The 14141-nt window shown below is 49.7% G+C and overlaps 1 protein-coding gene across 1 annotated transcript in view; it reads left to right on the plus strand.

Annotated features, from left to right (window-relative positions):
• The window catches only part of DLGAP2 (DLG associated protein 2), a 587786-nt gene that overhangs the window by 315953 nt on the left and 257692 nt on the right, over positions 1 to 14141 (plus strand). Inside the window, exon 5 of the mRNA XM_043893841.1 lies at positions 2950 to 2982. The gene's annotated coding sequence lies outside the window, so the exon portion shown is untranslated. The remainder of the gene's footprint in view (positions 1 to 2949; positions 2983 to 14141) is intronic.

Raw genomic sequence — 14141 nt, forward strand, 5'->3', positions numbered from 1 at the left:
CCCTGATCCCGTGGTCAGGGGTCCACGCTGCACCCCCTCTGTTGCGTTGCCTGGTGCCAAATCACTCTTTCCACCCTCCTACATCCTCCCTTCATCCCTGGACCGTCCCGCCCCTCCCCAGACTGCCTCGGTTAAGATGCTTCATGGTTTAGACCAAGGAGCCCAGTTTCTCTCTCTGCCATGGCTCCTCCCACTGCCTACTGAGCCCTGGGGAGGAGAGGAAGGTCCCAGATCGCAGGCACTGACAGCCCCTCTTATTTGGGAGAAACGACCCCCAAAGGCCCCCATGAGCCACACCTGCTTACCCCAAGGCCATTCATTGCCACGACACGAGCCCTGAGCATCCCGCTCCCTCCAGAGCTGTGGCCTCTCCTGTGACTTCCCACGTGGGGGCCTCGGGGCCTGGGCCTGGTGCCTCTGTCCCTCTCTGCCCCTGGCCAGGGAAGCCTCAATGCTACTGTTCACCTCCTAAGTCAGTTCCTGGGAAGCTTCCCACTGCCTAGCTGTGATTTCCGCTCCTCTGAGCTGCTGCTGTTCACCGCACGCTGTCCAGCCTCTGTGACATTAACCACATCGGCGTCTCTAAGGCCGCCTTCCCCCTGTCTGTACACAGGGCGCCGGACAGGATGGGGTGTAATTGGGGCGCAGATATTCCTGTCAGGTGACAGGGAATTTACAGGAGGTGTGGACTCGGTGGTCTTCATCCATTTCTGGGAGTGTCAGTGTTCTCACGTGGGTGTCCTGTGAGCTGACGGTGTCCAGGATCCTGTCAAGTCCATTGACCTGCACCCTTGGGAGGGGAGACACCTCGTGTGTGGACCTTCCTGCTCCCGAGCCTCCCCGCTGCTGCTCGGGAGACATCTGTGTTACATCAGCTCCTTCTCTGCGAGCTCGGGCAGGACCCCCGGGCAGGACAGGCTCTAAGTGTGTGCTCGCGTTGCCGTGTGTGCACATCCGCCCCGTGCGTCCAGCTACCAGTGAAGCCCCAGCGCTGGTGGGGCTGCTGTCCGTGTGTTGCGGGCCCTTGTACCCAGACAAGAGGTAGGGGTCCCTGGGTGGGGGCCCAGGGCCACGACTCTGAGGTGCTCAGAGAGGCAGTAAGTGTTGAAATTCAGAGTGGGTGTCGTCACAGTGAGGTCCACGGCCCGCCGTCCACTTGGGTCACCATGTGGGGCCAGTTGTTATTCTGGCGTGTGTCTCTGATGGTGAGATGGTAATGTCTGGAGGTCACAGCCCTGGTGATGAGGCCCACATGGGCTCGGTGCTCCCGGCGCCCACTTGTTCCCTCCAGCTCGCGGGGTGTCAGGTGCTCTGGGCACTGTTTCCCCGACTCGGGCCGGCTGACCCGGGAGGCGTTTGCGGGATGTGCCGGGCCCTCACTGCCTCCTGTTACCAGGGCCTGCGGCTCGTGGCAGAAGGCCGTGCTGGACCCTTAGGAGAAGAACCTGTCAGATGTGCACACGGTGCTGGACCAGCCACTGCATGTCCTGGGTGTGACACACGGATGACGGATTCTTATGATCTTGCTGGAAACGATTCTTTAAAGGCTAAGGCCTAGATGCATGAATAATTCGAATTTGAAATGGCATTTGCTTAAGACTTGCGTTCTGGAGAAGTTAATATGCCACGGGCTCAACTAATACCATCTCCCCACTTCTTCTTTGAACTGAAGAATGATCTTTGGTTCACAGAATCTGAATTCCCTGAGGGTGTCAGTTACTGAGTGGCCACCATCGTCATCATCATCGTGCTGTTACTGTGGTTTCAACTTGTGGGGTAGCTTTGAACACATACAACATAATAACCTATGGAGATGAAGTCCACTGAGAATGTCTTGAATTTGTGGGTCAGTTTTGATGCAAATTCAGTTATCATTGCACGATTCTTGTACCGAGTAAAAACCTAGTGTTGTTTGGTCCCTTCCAGGGCAGCAGGGGCAGAGTGGGTCAGGGTCGAGGGTGGGGCTAGGCATGAAGCCCTCTGCCCTGTGGCTGCCCCTCCCCCACCTCACCGTCAGCTCCCAGTGGTGAAGTCCCTGCAGATGGGCCACCTGGACCCTTGTCACGGTGACAAGAGCCCCTGCGGCCTGGGATGTCCCTAAATGCAGGGGGTGCTGGCGGCCCCACCTACACAGAGCAGCTGAGTGTGTGCAGCGTGCAGAGGGTGGGGTGCAGGAGCTCCTGGTGAGCTGGGGAGGGTGGGCTCCTTCACGGTGGGTCCTTGGCCTCTGTTTGGGGAGAGGGTGTTATATCTGCCCTGCGGGGCTTTCCCCTGCACCTGGATTTGGAGGGAAGAGGAGGGGGAGAGACCCCAGGGCTGAGAGTCCTGTGTGCAGCCAGCTCTGCTGTCCAGGCTACGGCTCTTCTGGAAAAGGAGGCCCTCTGTGCAGGGTCTGGGGGGCCGGCCCCGCAGCCCCACCTCCACTGTGCTCACAGGTGCCTGGCTCCTGCTAAGGTGCAGCCCACAGCAGTGTCCCCAGGGGTCCCGGGACCTCCCGCAGAGCCTGGCGCCCAGTCGTGGGCCTGCTTTGTGAGCACTCGGTACTTGTCCATTTGGGTGTTTTTACTAAAACACGGCCTTATACGTTTGCTCATAATTATTTGTGCTTGAGAGATCTAACAGAGTTGTAATCAAAGTAAAGTTTTCAATATTGAAATTAAGTGATAAATACATTGCTGTTATTCCAGCTGAGTGATATGAGTCGTGCACAACTGTGAGCGTGTGTTTGGTGTGTGCAGTGCATATGGCACAGTTGCTGTCGTTTAAACTGTATCATGTGAAACACCCGCAGCAGTGGTTTCTTTACAGTGAAATCTGCCGAGATGCAAGGTCAGAGCTGGTCGTCCTGCCGGGGCGGCCAGGTTGCAGACCTGCCCATCAGGCTGCCCCTGAGTCTGAGTCTGTGGATGAGCCGGGACTGACTGATGTCTCTGTCTGTTCTGTTTGCAGAGTCGCAGTGTACCCTCTGCGGAGAGCCGGAAGGTGAGTGCCCCTTGTCCCACGAGCCTCAGGTGGGCACACCCTATCCTGTGATGGACACTGTGGAGCCCGTCGGAGGCAGGTTACAGATCCGTAGCCTGGTCTTTGCAGTGTTTGATGGAAAAAGTGAGGAGAAGAATCAGAACCGAGCATGGGACGGGCGCTGGGCAGGAGGTGCTTGTCTCCAGAAGAGAATTGGCATTGCTCCCAGACCACAGCACTCAGATGTGGATTCAGAAATGTTTGAGACATGTTTTTATGGGCTTTAGATAAATTAGCTGGTGTGCAACAGCCCTCACATGAAAGGAGGCCTCTGGGTGCCCTTCCTTCCTAGTTGTCAGGGTTGGAAGCCGAGAGGGTAGAGTCCGAGCAGTGGCCCCCCCCCCAGCAGCATGTGGCATGTCTCCCCCACGGGGCTTCCATCCACACACGGGATCACGCCACCAAGGTGTCTGCCCACAAGTTGAAGAAAGGGTGAGCAAGAGGTTAACTTGAAAATTCCATCAAGCACTGCACTACCTGGGTTTTGTGGACTGTTTGGAACTGTTCTGTGCTGTTTGAGGATCATGTGGTGCTCACACAGAGCTACGGTTAGCTCAGACGCCGATGTCTTAAGCGTCACTGTTACGGAAACGTGAAATCTGGGCCCTGGCGTTTCCAGGGCCAAACAGCATTCGGGGTTTAAGGTCGGGGAAGCTGCTCCCGGATGACGGCTTGGAGCGGGTTTCATCTGCATGATGTGCGAACCTCGGAGATGCCAGGGGTCGTGGGGGTTTGAGGGTCGTAGGGGGTCAGGGGTCCTGGGGGTTGCAAGTGTCCTGGGGTGGCTGGGGGTGACAGATGGCGTTCTCCAATGTGTCCTGTGTCTTTTCCTGTTGTCTCAGCTTCTTGCTGTCATCCCCACATGGGCCGAGCCCATGCCTGGGCCTCCCATCTAATCCCCTTGTCCCCTGTGCTCCCACTTTTTGTGGAAGTGTGTGCCACACACACTGCAGGAGTCTTGAGGCGTGAAGCTGCTGTACCTGGTGGTGTCTGCAAACCCGTGCTGAGTTTCACTCTCCCTGTTGCCGTGAGCCGCTGTCTGTGTTCGTGGGCTGACGTGTGTGCATGGGGTTGTTGCGGGTGAGTGGAGTCGGCGGAGCCTGGCGCGCAGGGAGGGGTGAAGCGCTGACTCAGGCATGTGTGTCATCTGGAATCCAGGCTGGGTCGGGGGTGTCGGTGTTTCCATGGATGCCCGGGGGGCAGGATGGAGTGGGCGAGCCCTGGCTGGCTGGCAGCAGAGCACGGTGGAGCCAGGCCCAGGTCCAGGCAGAGGCCCAGCCCTACATTCTGACCCGGGCCTGCCTGACCAGGACGAGCTCGTGGCTGCGTCCACCTGCCTGAGGTCCACCCGAGGTCCAGGTCAGGAGCGCTGTCAGCCCAGCAGGGGAACCTGCTGGGGGAGGGGAGACACATCTGTCCTTGTTCTGGGGCAGATGGGCCTGTGGATGTTTAATCAGAGTCCAGCTTTACTTGGTGTGAGAGTGACCCCAGCCATCCAGCCGGAGGGTCCCTGAGGGTCAGGGTGGTCTCAGGCTGCAGTCAGGTGGCCGTGGGACCAAGGCTGACCCCTCGCAGAACTCCTCCCCTCTCAGTCATTTCAGGGTTTCAGACACGCAAGTGGGATTGCTCCACACCAGAGAGCAGGAAAGATTGAATGGCACGGCCTCAGCTGTGCTTTATTTTTTGAAAAGCACGATCATATGAATATTCATACATTTTTAAATCATTTAAGTAATTAGTCTGAGTGAGGGCTGGCTGGGTGCAGTGAGCAGAATCTGAAATCAGCTTTTTTGTTCGTAATTTCTTCAGCAGCTTCTATCAGTTAACTCGTAAGCCTGCTGCAAAGCAAGGATCAGAGCCAGCGGCTGGCGGCAGGATGTTGGGCCCAGATCTGGGCCCATGCACTCATCACACCCGGAAGGTTAAGGCATCAATTGATGGAGCTCCCTTTCTTGTCGGGGCTGTGAACAGCGTTTCACCACTAAACCAGTCAAGTAGGAAACACCTATTTGCATTTTAATGATGAGTTCTCTGGGAGAGAGCAGTTCCTGGATCCAGACTGAATAGTTAGCGTTGCCTTAGATGATAGTATCTGTCATGCCAGTGAGACTGGGAACCAAGCTGTGGGAGGCTGGGGACCTCAGGACTTTGAGGTTGTGGGTTCCTGCACTGCGGAGGCCTGCCTTCCAGAGACCGTGAAAGTTTAATTGTGTATAAAATGCAGATCACAGTTTCAACATGCCAGTTGCTTACACTCTCTACATCGCAAGGCTTCTGAGATTTGAACGACTGTGTTTTTCTGAGATGAGGATGTTTAATGGAATTTATTGTTATTTATTGGAATCTTCCTTTCTACCCAGAACATAGAGACCACTCAACTCTGAATGCTTGCAAGGTGGGGTGTGAACGTGTAGGAGAACTTAGTGAACCAGATTCACGTTACACCGACTTACCCAGGATGAGGACCCATTCCAAAAAAGAAAAAGTGTAAAGTTTACTAACAGCAGTCTATTTGTTGACATAATTTTCTATACTAATTTAATAAATTAGACCATCTCAACTTGTGTCATTTTCCTAATGGTTCCTGTTGCCATTTAGACCTTGGAAGTAACTGGATGTCATACAGCAAGGTCACCTTCTAAGGTTTCCTTGACATTGAAAGGCTCTCTGAAGGTTTTCATGACATAATCCATCACTGTAATGCAGGGAGATAATTTAGGGTATATGGTGGTTTTCAAACATCATTGACAGATGCATGTTACCGCTTGCTTATTAACAAGACCACCAAGAAAATTGTGGACAGTGGTGGGACCATAGCCATCTGTTCATGGACTTGTGTATTTGTTTACACTCTGTGGTTTGACCTGCTCTCCTTCCTAAGAGAGTTTCTGAGGTGGGAAGACAGATCCTGATGCCTGGCAGGGTTGAGGAGAACTCACTTAAAATCCACTGTAATATAACGACAGTGTCTTACGTTTATGTCATTTAACCCAATTAAAACTAAGAAATGAAATAGGCTCTTATGGTATAAATCTGGCATGCAGGAATGTGCTACAGAAATGTTATGATGGATTTTATAAAGAAAGATTTTTCAGTGACAGAGGCCTTAAGATGGTCACTTGAAAGCAGTGGGCCATTTGTGGCGACGTGTCCATCGGGTCACTGGGAAAACGTCGTTTGTAGAAATGCCAATCCAAAAACAAGATTAAGGTCAAAAACGGAAATCTCACAGAGTTTGAAGTGAGAGATTTTCTTTCTAATCTGAATATTTTTTTACTTTGATCATTTAAAAACAGAAATTGCATACTGCTCCTCAAATTTTGGATAAACATATACACTCCAATGTTCTATTATAAATAGAATGAGTCCAAAATACCTCTTCTCCCTTCACAACCCCTGAGTAAAAACAAAAAGAAAGGAGAGAATTTTCCCTGTATTTGTAGTATTATGTTTTTTTAAATGCAAATATTCAAGATTTTCCCTACTAGTGACTATAAACGATGGAAATTTCCACACTATTTTTATACCTTAATTGAGAGTGTGTCATCCTGAGATTTTAAGGCCTCTCAACAATTAAGGAAAATAATAAGGTTGCTTTTAGAAAACTGGGCATCAGAGGGTTCAGAGAGAAGCATTCTCCGCCCCCTCCCAGCTTCCAGCCCCTTCTGCAGAAATGGGGGTGTCGGTTCTCAAATGCCAACAGCCAGTGCCCCTCTGGCTCTGAGATCCTAGCTTTTTAATTGTATGCTTTGGATAAAAATTATTTTCTTCTGATTGCTCTTCTTGGATGGTTAGTGGAAGATAACTACCATTTATTAAGTTCTCCACATGTGCCAGGCACTCTAGAAAAAATTAGTGTTGCTTAGGAACTGAAGAATTCACCTAATTTGTGAGAGAAAACAGAACCCTGCTCTAACCAATCTGTCTTCCAGGACCTTAAAATGGCTTGTGTTATAGTGGAAATCAGAAAATACTGCCTAGGGTAAGACAGAGAATACTGTTCCTCGTGAAAGTTTATGATGGGGCCATAGAAGCATGGATGACATCCCATCCCCGCTACAGACATAAAGTCTCTGTGTGATTTTATCAACATTTGCTTTCAGCACATAGTTGAACTGGAATGAAAGAAAGCGAGGGAATCGCTTAGGTCCCAAGAATTGGGGGGGGCATTGTAAACCTGAGGGTGGGCGTGACTCCAGAGGCAGTGGCCCCTGACAGTAAACTACAAAAGGATGGGAGGCGGTCAGAGAAGAGGCGTGTTGCACCTGCAGGCTGGAGGCGCAGGGGGTGGGGATGACGGGGAGGGATGCTGGAGCTGAGCCCCGGGAACGAAACCCAGAAGCTCAGTGAGCTTCCCCGTTTATGAGAGAAGGCCTAGAGAACATCCGCCCGAGAAAGCAAGGAAGGAAGCTTATCACATTTCCATGGCCATGGGTAGAACATGGTTACCAATGGTACGCACACTCCAGGCACAGATGTGAGATCTGAATTTCCACGAGCTGAGTCAGAGGTCCATGTAGTGGAATTAATGTGGACATTGTTCTAGAAGCAGAAGCATTTAGGATTCTGTCCAAGCCTGACTGCTGTGGCTGATTCCAGTCACAAATTATCTGCAGGATCTTTGACAAAATGGGGCTCCAGGAACTCCTTCTCCACTTAAAAATAACCCTCATTTTAGATAAACATACAATGAAATATTACATGTCATATAAAGAAACTTCAGGGTGAGAAAACCTGATAGAAGGATGAGAATCAACAGACTTGCAGAGGTGCGTGCTGGGTAGGTTTAAAATTACTAAATAGATTTTCAAAAGGAAAAGAGACCAGAATTAAGGAACTATCATGTATGAAAACAAGGACAGATTATAAAAACAGTGTGTCTAGAAACGAGAAATGTCATTGAAGTTCGCTGCCGTGTCCGTATGTTGTAAGTGGACTTGACAGAGCTGAAAAGAGAAGAGCTGACTAGGAAAGTGATATGAGGCCATCAACTAGAGCTGCACACAGACACGTGAGGAGACGTGAGACAAGCGTGCAGGTGCAGGGAACGTGCTGCGAGAAGCGCCAGCCCGTGTCTGGAGTTAGGTGAGAGGTTAGGAAGGGGGAGGTGAGGCTGTGCTCAAGAAGGAGAGGCTGAGGTTTTCCCAGAACCAAAGCAGCAGGTCTCACCTCTTGATCCACAGACTCCCTGTATTAAAGCCAATAAATAAGGCATGCCCACATCTTATAAAGGGAAGCTACAGAAGATGCGAGCTGAACAAGTGATCTGAAATATAGCCAGAGAGAAGACACAGACTTCGATGACGAGGAGGCTTCCCATCGCAAAGACCGATGCTAAATGGACTAATAACCAACCGTTGCTGAGAAAATGGAGTGAGGAGGACGCCACACATGCAACAGAAATCTCACTAGAAGAGGAGGGAGAGAGCAGAGGGGTGGGGAGGCTCAGATAACAGAATACAAGAAAAGAGAGGGTGGGGGGGAGAGGGCAGGCTCAGATAACAGAATACCTGAGACAAAAGGGTGGAGGGGAGAGACTAAAAGGCTCAGATAGCACAGAATACATTAGAAAAGCGACTCAGGTGTTTTTACACATCAATAAAATTATTTAACAATAAAAAGTTACAGTTCTAAGAAGCTAAAACAGTAGAACTGACTCAAATATGTGAAAAAGAGGATTATAAAGAGAAACTGACAGATCCAGAATCTGATGGGAAACCCTCGCCTCAATTTTTGAGCAGAATCTTAGTGGAGGGAGCTGGTCCCCAGGAAGAGCAGAGGATCCAGGGCATTTCCGAGGCACCCAGCATCCCTGCTGGGAGCCCTGTCTGTTGTCTGCTGAAGGGAGATATTTCTTGCCGAGGTCAAGGTTTAGTCTTCTGCTTGACCTCAGTCCTTCTGTGCTGCGTCTCTGTGGCCATAGCATGGGCTTGCGCAAATGGTCTGAGCTTTTATTGGAAATGTTTGCAGGAGTCCAGGACCCTCTTGGCTCCACACTCTCTCAGCAGAGCATCTCTGCCTACCCTCCCGGGGGCCATGAGTTAACACATGGACCCTCTGGATTCTGGTCTCACATCCTAACACAGAACTGCAGGTGTGCACAGACAGGCTGGAGAAGGGCTGGTGGGGACTGTGTGTGTGTGTGTGTGCGTGCGTGTGAGATGAGCAGGGAGGGAGATCACAGGACACGCAGGACTGGTTGGCGTTTGTTATCTCAGTGGGGCTTAGTTTCATGTGTACAGGGAAATGAGACTTGCGGTATATTTGTATTAAATGTAGAAAGGTCCAGAAGAGCCTTCAGGGACTAGCTGGCGCTCCGTCTCCCTGCCCGGCGCTCTGGGTGCTCTCCATCACCTGCAGACTCACCCTCTGGACGCCTCTGCGCCCTGCTGTGCTTCCTCTCAGGCTTCCTCGCTGCCTCCTTCCCCCCGGGGCTCCTGGTGCAGCTCATCGCGTGTCAGACTCGGAGCTGAGCGCTGGTCTGTCGGCGCTTTGAGCACGGGAGCCCTGTCACTTCGCCTCTGCCCCCCACGAGCCCGTGTTCCTGACCGTTGGGGTGTCTGGTCTTACTGTCGACCAAGGCAGTGGTATAAGCTACGCCTCGACTCAGAGGTGAAGCCAAAGCCATTACGTGTAATAGAACAGAGTGAAAATGCGTATGAATTGCACACACCATCTGGTGTCTGAGACTGTCACAATTATGCATTTATGCAGAATGATATAAAATGCACAAATGAACCCTAATTTGCAAATTTCTTTTTTTTTTAGATTATGCAATATCAGTTTTAGACATTCAGCTGGCACTGAAACAATTTTACCTCATTACTTTGCTCAAAGAATAAATAAATATTCTGTGTTTCTGGTCACTGGATAATTTAAATATCAGATTTCAAGTTTACTATGTGTAGATAAAGTACTGTCTATTTTCTTGCCAGTAAACTTATGCCTGTTTGTTGCTTTCTGAAGCATGTTTGAGAGGTGAAAGCACACGTGGAATATATGCACTTGAATGCTGAGAGGAGTCAAATCAGAGGTATTCCTAGTAATTCGTAATAAACCACCCTGCAATACTGGGAAGGATGGATAAGGAGAAATTTAACATGAGGGCAGGCTCTGACATTTGTCTTCCCTGTTAGAATGTTGCCATCGGGAATGCAAGAACTTTGTTTTAAAATTTGAATCTTATTCATATCATCTCAGGGTCCATGGATAAAATACCCCCCCATCTAGGTTGCCTTTTGGTTGATCTGATGAGATTTTGGTGTCCTCGAGAAAATTCTCTCCGTCTTCTCAAGCTCCAGAGAAGAGAGAAGTGAGTGCTTGTGTTCCCTGAGAATGAGTCCATGCAGAGGGTGCATTATCTCCACTCTCCACCTCTTTTCCTGTGATTTTCTGAGCCTGAGTTTTGCACTGTACATCGGCAAACGTCGTGAGAACCCTTTGGGAATCTCATTCTGAGGTGCCAGGTGCTGAGATGTTTTCAAAAACAGGGAAGCGTCTCTGTGCCTTGGACCTTCGGGCGGAGTAGGTTCGGGGCTCAGTGACCGTCCTGGTGCCGCCAGCCTTGGAATCCGCCTTCTCCAGTGGGTCCCCAGAGCAGCAGCAAGGCCCTACCAGCCACGAGACACGTCTCAGATGGACGGAGGTGAGGAGGAGGACTGGCGGAGCGTCGGACTCACGGCTCGGCCTCTGGAGCTTCGGGACAGTGGCCAGCGCTCTCGCGCACCGTCTGCCCTTCTCTGGTGACTGTGCTGTGCCTACATCCTTGCCTTCCTCTTGGATTTTCTTCCTGTTCCTGCCTGCATTTCACAAGCACTGACTGAGTCCCAGGACTCCACGCTGGGTGCCGGGAAGGAAAGCCGGAAGGCATTCCAAGCTAGACCGCGTCCTCTGAGCTCTGAGAATGTGCTGGAAAGACTATCCATCACGGTCCACAGTGTCTGTCATAAGCGATTCACAGAAGGTATGACTTGGAATCAAGGTCGAACAGTTGACCTTTCTCCAGTAGTTGTCCAAGTTTGTGTTTACAGGTTTGGCTGGGTTTTAGGAGTTACTTGTTTTTAAGTGACTGACAGAGATGAGAAACCCTTCCCGCTGAATCCCTTGTTTTTTATTAATAATATATATTCATAATTTTGCTTTTCTCTCTGATTGTTACATCTCATTACCAATGTTACAAATAACAAATTATTGAGCCTTCCCAGCATCTATCAGTGTAGAGTGACCTTGGAGGTAAACTTTCCAACATAGAATTTCTGTGTTCTTCCCCAACCAGTCTTGTGATCAAATGACCCAGAACTCCGGCTGTGGACTTACAAGTTACACAATGCTTGCAAGTGCTTTTAAAAAGAGAACAGTTGCTGTGGTGTCACAGACAGACCAGTGGTCTTGGAACCGAGAAAGCAAACTAGATGTCTGACTCGTTATCCCAAAAATGTTGAACTAATAGCGGTTTCCCCTTCATGGGACCCCTGAGGGGTCCTGCAGGAGAACGTGGGTGGAGGCGACTGCTTTCCCGGCTGGCGAGCATTCTCAGGAGAGGCCTGGCCCTCCGGCGTGCTGCAGGTGGTAGACTTCTTCGACTTCTCTTTCCCGTGTTTCCCTTTTGGAAAGGGCCCTCCCTTCCCACTGGAGACACACTCTTCCCTTCAGCTCTGCTCTCTGTTGACCATGAGCGCTCCCCCACCGCCCCGCCTGTGGACCATGGGTGGTTTTGTCTCTTAAACGTTGAGTGGCCTCGTCTCACCAGCGTGGGAAATGGCGTGCAGGTGGGGGCTGTGTAGCCTGAGCAGGATCAGAAGTGTCGGAGAAGCTCAGCTATGTGTAATGAAGGGGGTAGTCAGGAGCGTTCAGCGTGCTGGAACGTGTTTCTCTGAGACAAGAAACAGAAAGAAAATTAAGATACATGGTAGGCAAGGAAGGGAGAGCCTTTGATGGATGTGACTATTGATCATCTGAACTTCATTGACTAATGGGATACAAAATTGTTGGCTCTGCCCTTAAAAATAGGTGTTGAAATACCTGCCTGTTTTGACTCTTGCCTTATATCCAAAGTTGCCCACTTTCCTGGAGAGAAACAGTGTCTGCCTCCAGGGACAGGAGAGTGGGGCCAGGAATCAGGGGCTGGTGGTCCAGCTTCTTCCTGTTGATGGAAGCGTGAGCTTTCGTGAGAAGCTGACCCTGTGGACCTGCTGTTCGCAGCCAGAGAGCTTCCCAGTTGTGTGTCTACACACACACACACACACACACACACACACACGTCTGCAGAGAGAGCTCTTAGCTTCTAACGTCTCATTCTATTTTATAGATACTCTGCATGGACATCAGATTGGTTTTCATGATGTCACACATCATTGACCTTCAGTTTAGTGAAACCCAGTGTCTTACTGTGAGATGTGTGGCGGCAAAGGCAGCTGGGAACAAATTGCTCAGAATTGTGACCAGGGCTGACCCACTTCCTGTTGTTCAAGTTCATGAATCCTCTACCTCTTTATAAAACCGATGGCAGTTTAGGCAGACTAAATATTGCCAGGCTAATGGTTAAATTAAACTAATGATAAATGTACAAAATAAAAATGTGGGAAAAGAGGGGAAAGAGTATAAATTAGGAATACAAGATTACAACTAAACTGCTTTTGAAACAAATCCAGCTTTCTCCCCCTTAGAACCTGTAGACCTTGAACAAATTTTGTAACTTCCCTGAGGCCAAAACCTTCATCTGCAAAATGGGTAGAATAGTATCTACGTTCGAAGGCAATTTTAAGATTGTAGTGGCTAGCATCTAGTGCCTGGCATGTGTAGGGACTCAGTGACGTGTGTATCTGTTTTATTTACTTTTTTGGTCAGTTGTTGATTATTCCATTTCTGCGTTTTTATTCTGTGTCTAGTTGTCAGGTATCGTTCTAGGTATTGGGGCAATACAAGATGGGGAGATAGTTGTACATCTAAAGAACCACTGACAAAGTGGCAGTTGTAATAGTGAAGTGAAGTGAAGTGGCTCAGTCGTGTCCGACTCTTTGCGACCCCGTGGACTGTAGCCCACCAGGCTCCTCCATCCATGGGATTCTCCAGGCAAGAACACTGGAGTGGATTGCCATTTCCTTCTCCAGGGGATCTTCCCGACCTAGGAATCGAACCCAGGTCTCCCGCGTTGCAGGCAGACGCTTTAACCTCTGAGTCACCAGGGAAGTAGTTGTAATAAGTAGCTATAAATACCAAGGGCTGTAACAATGATGATGATGAAACAGGTATAGTGAAATAATTTTACTACAATTGTAGTAAACAATTTTACTACTCCCAGGTGTAGTAAAATTTGGCTCCTAAGGTAGAGAGGCTGCTCAGAGTAAGGAGACAATAGAGGATGAGACAGAGAATCTTTCTATTTAATTTTTTACATCTTAGTACTCCTATAAAAGGTAGCTATAGAAACCTCCCACGTCCATCCACCAGAACAGTTTCCCTTCCTGGACAGAAGAGAGAGCCAGTCAGAGGGACCCATCCCGCCCCGTGATGCCTGGTCAGCGCCTGGGTCAGTGCCCTGGGCAGAGCAGGGCGGCAGACGCCTGTGGGCTCAGGCAGGGCTCAGGCCAGGGTGGGGAGGCCAGAGAGGGGCGGGCCGGGGCGGGGACCTGGCCGGGGGTCAGGCTTGCAGCCTGCTGATGTGAAGAAACGGCCCGTCTTTCCCAGAAGGCCACCTGGCTCCCCGCAGCCCGTGCAGTTTACTGCATGAAAACATCAGTTTGAATTTGAATTTAATCCAAATTCTCTAGCCGATATGAATTCCTCAACTCAGAAGCTGTTTTTAACGAACTGGAATATATACTGCATGTTAAATGAAGATAACTTGTTGTAGAATTCCCAGTGAGGAAAAGGGGATTCTGTTCAAAGAGTGAGGCAAGAATGGCATTGATGTATAATTCCAAAGGGGAAACTTTAAATGAATTTTCTGTAGTTTAGTGCCTACAGAGAACTGTTTGACTCTGGGCAACTAGCTATATACTTATTAATATTCCTCCTGATTTTGAAATCAGTTCAAAACCTGAGTCATTCTATAACCACTTTTCATTGAAAGTTTTATCAATCTAAATAACAGCTTTATGATAAAATAATTTAGAATGCTA

This window comes from Cervus elaphus, chromosome 32 (genome assembly GCF_910594005.1).
Source record: "Cervus elaphus chromosome 32, mCerEla1.1, whole genome shotgun sequence".
NCBI lineage: Eukaryota > Metazoa > Chordata > Mammalia > Artiodactyla > Cervidae > Cervus > Cervus elaphus.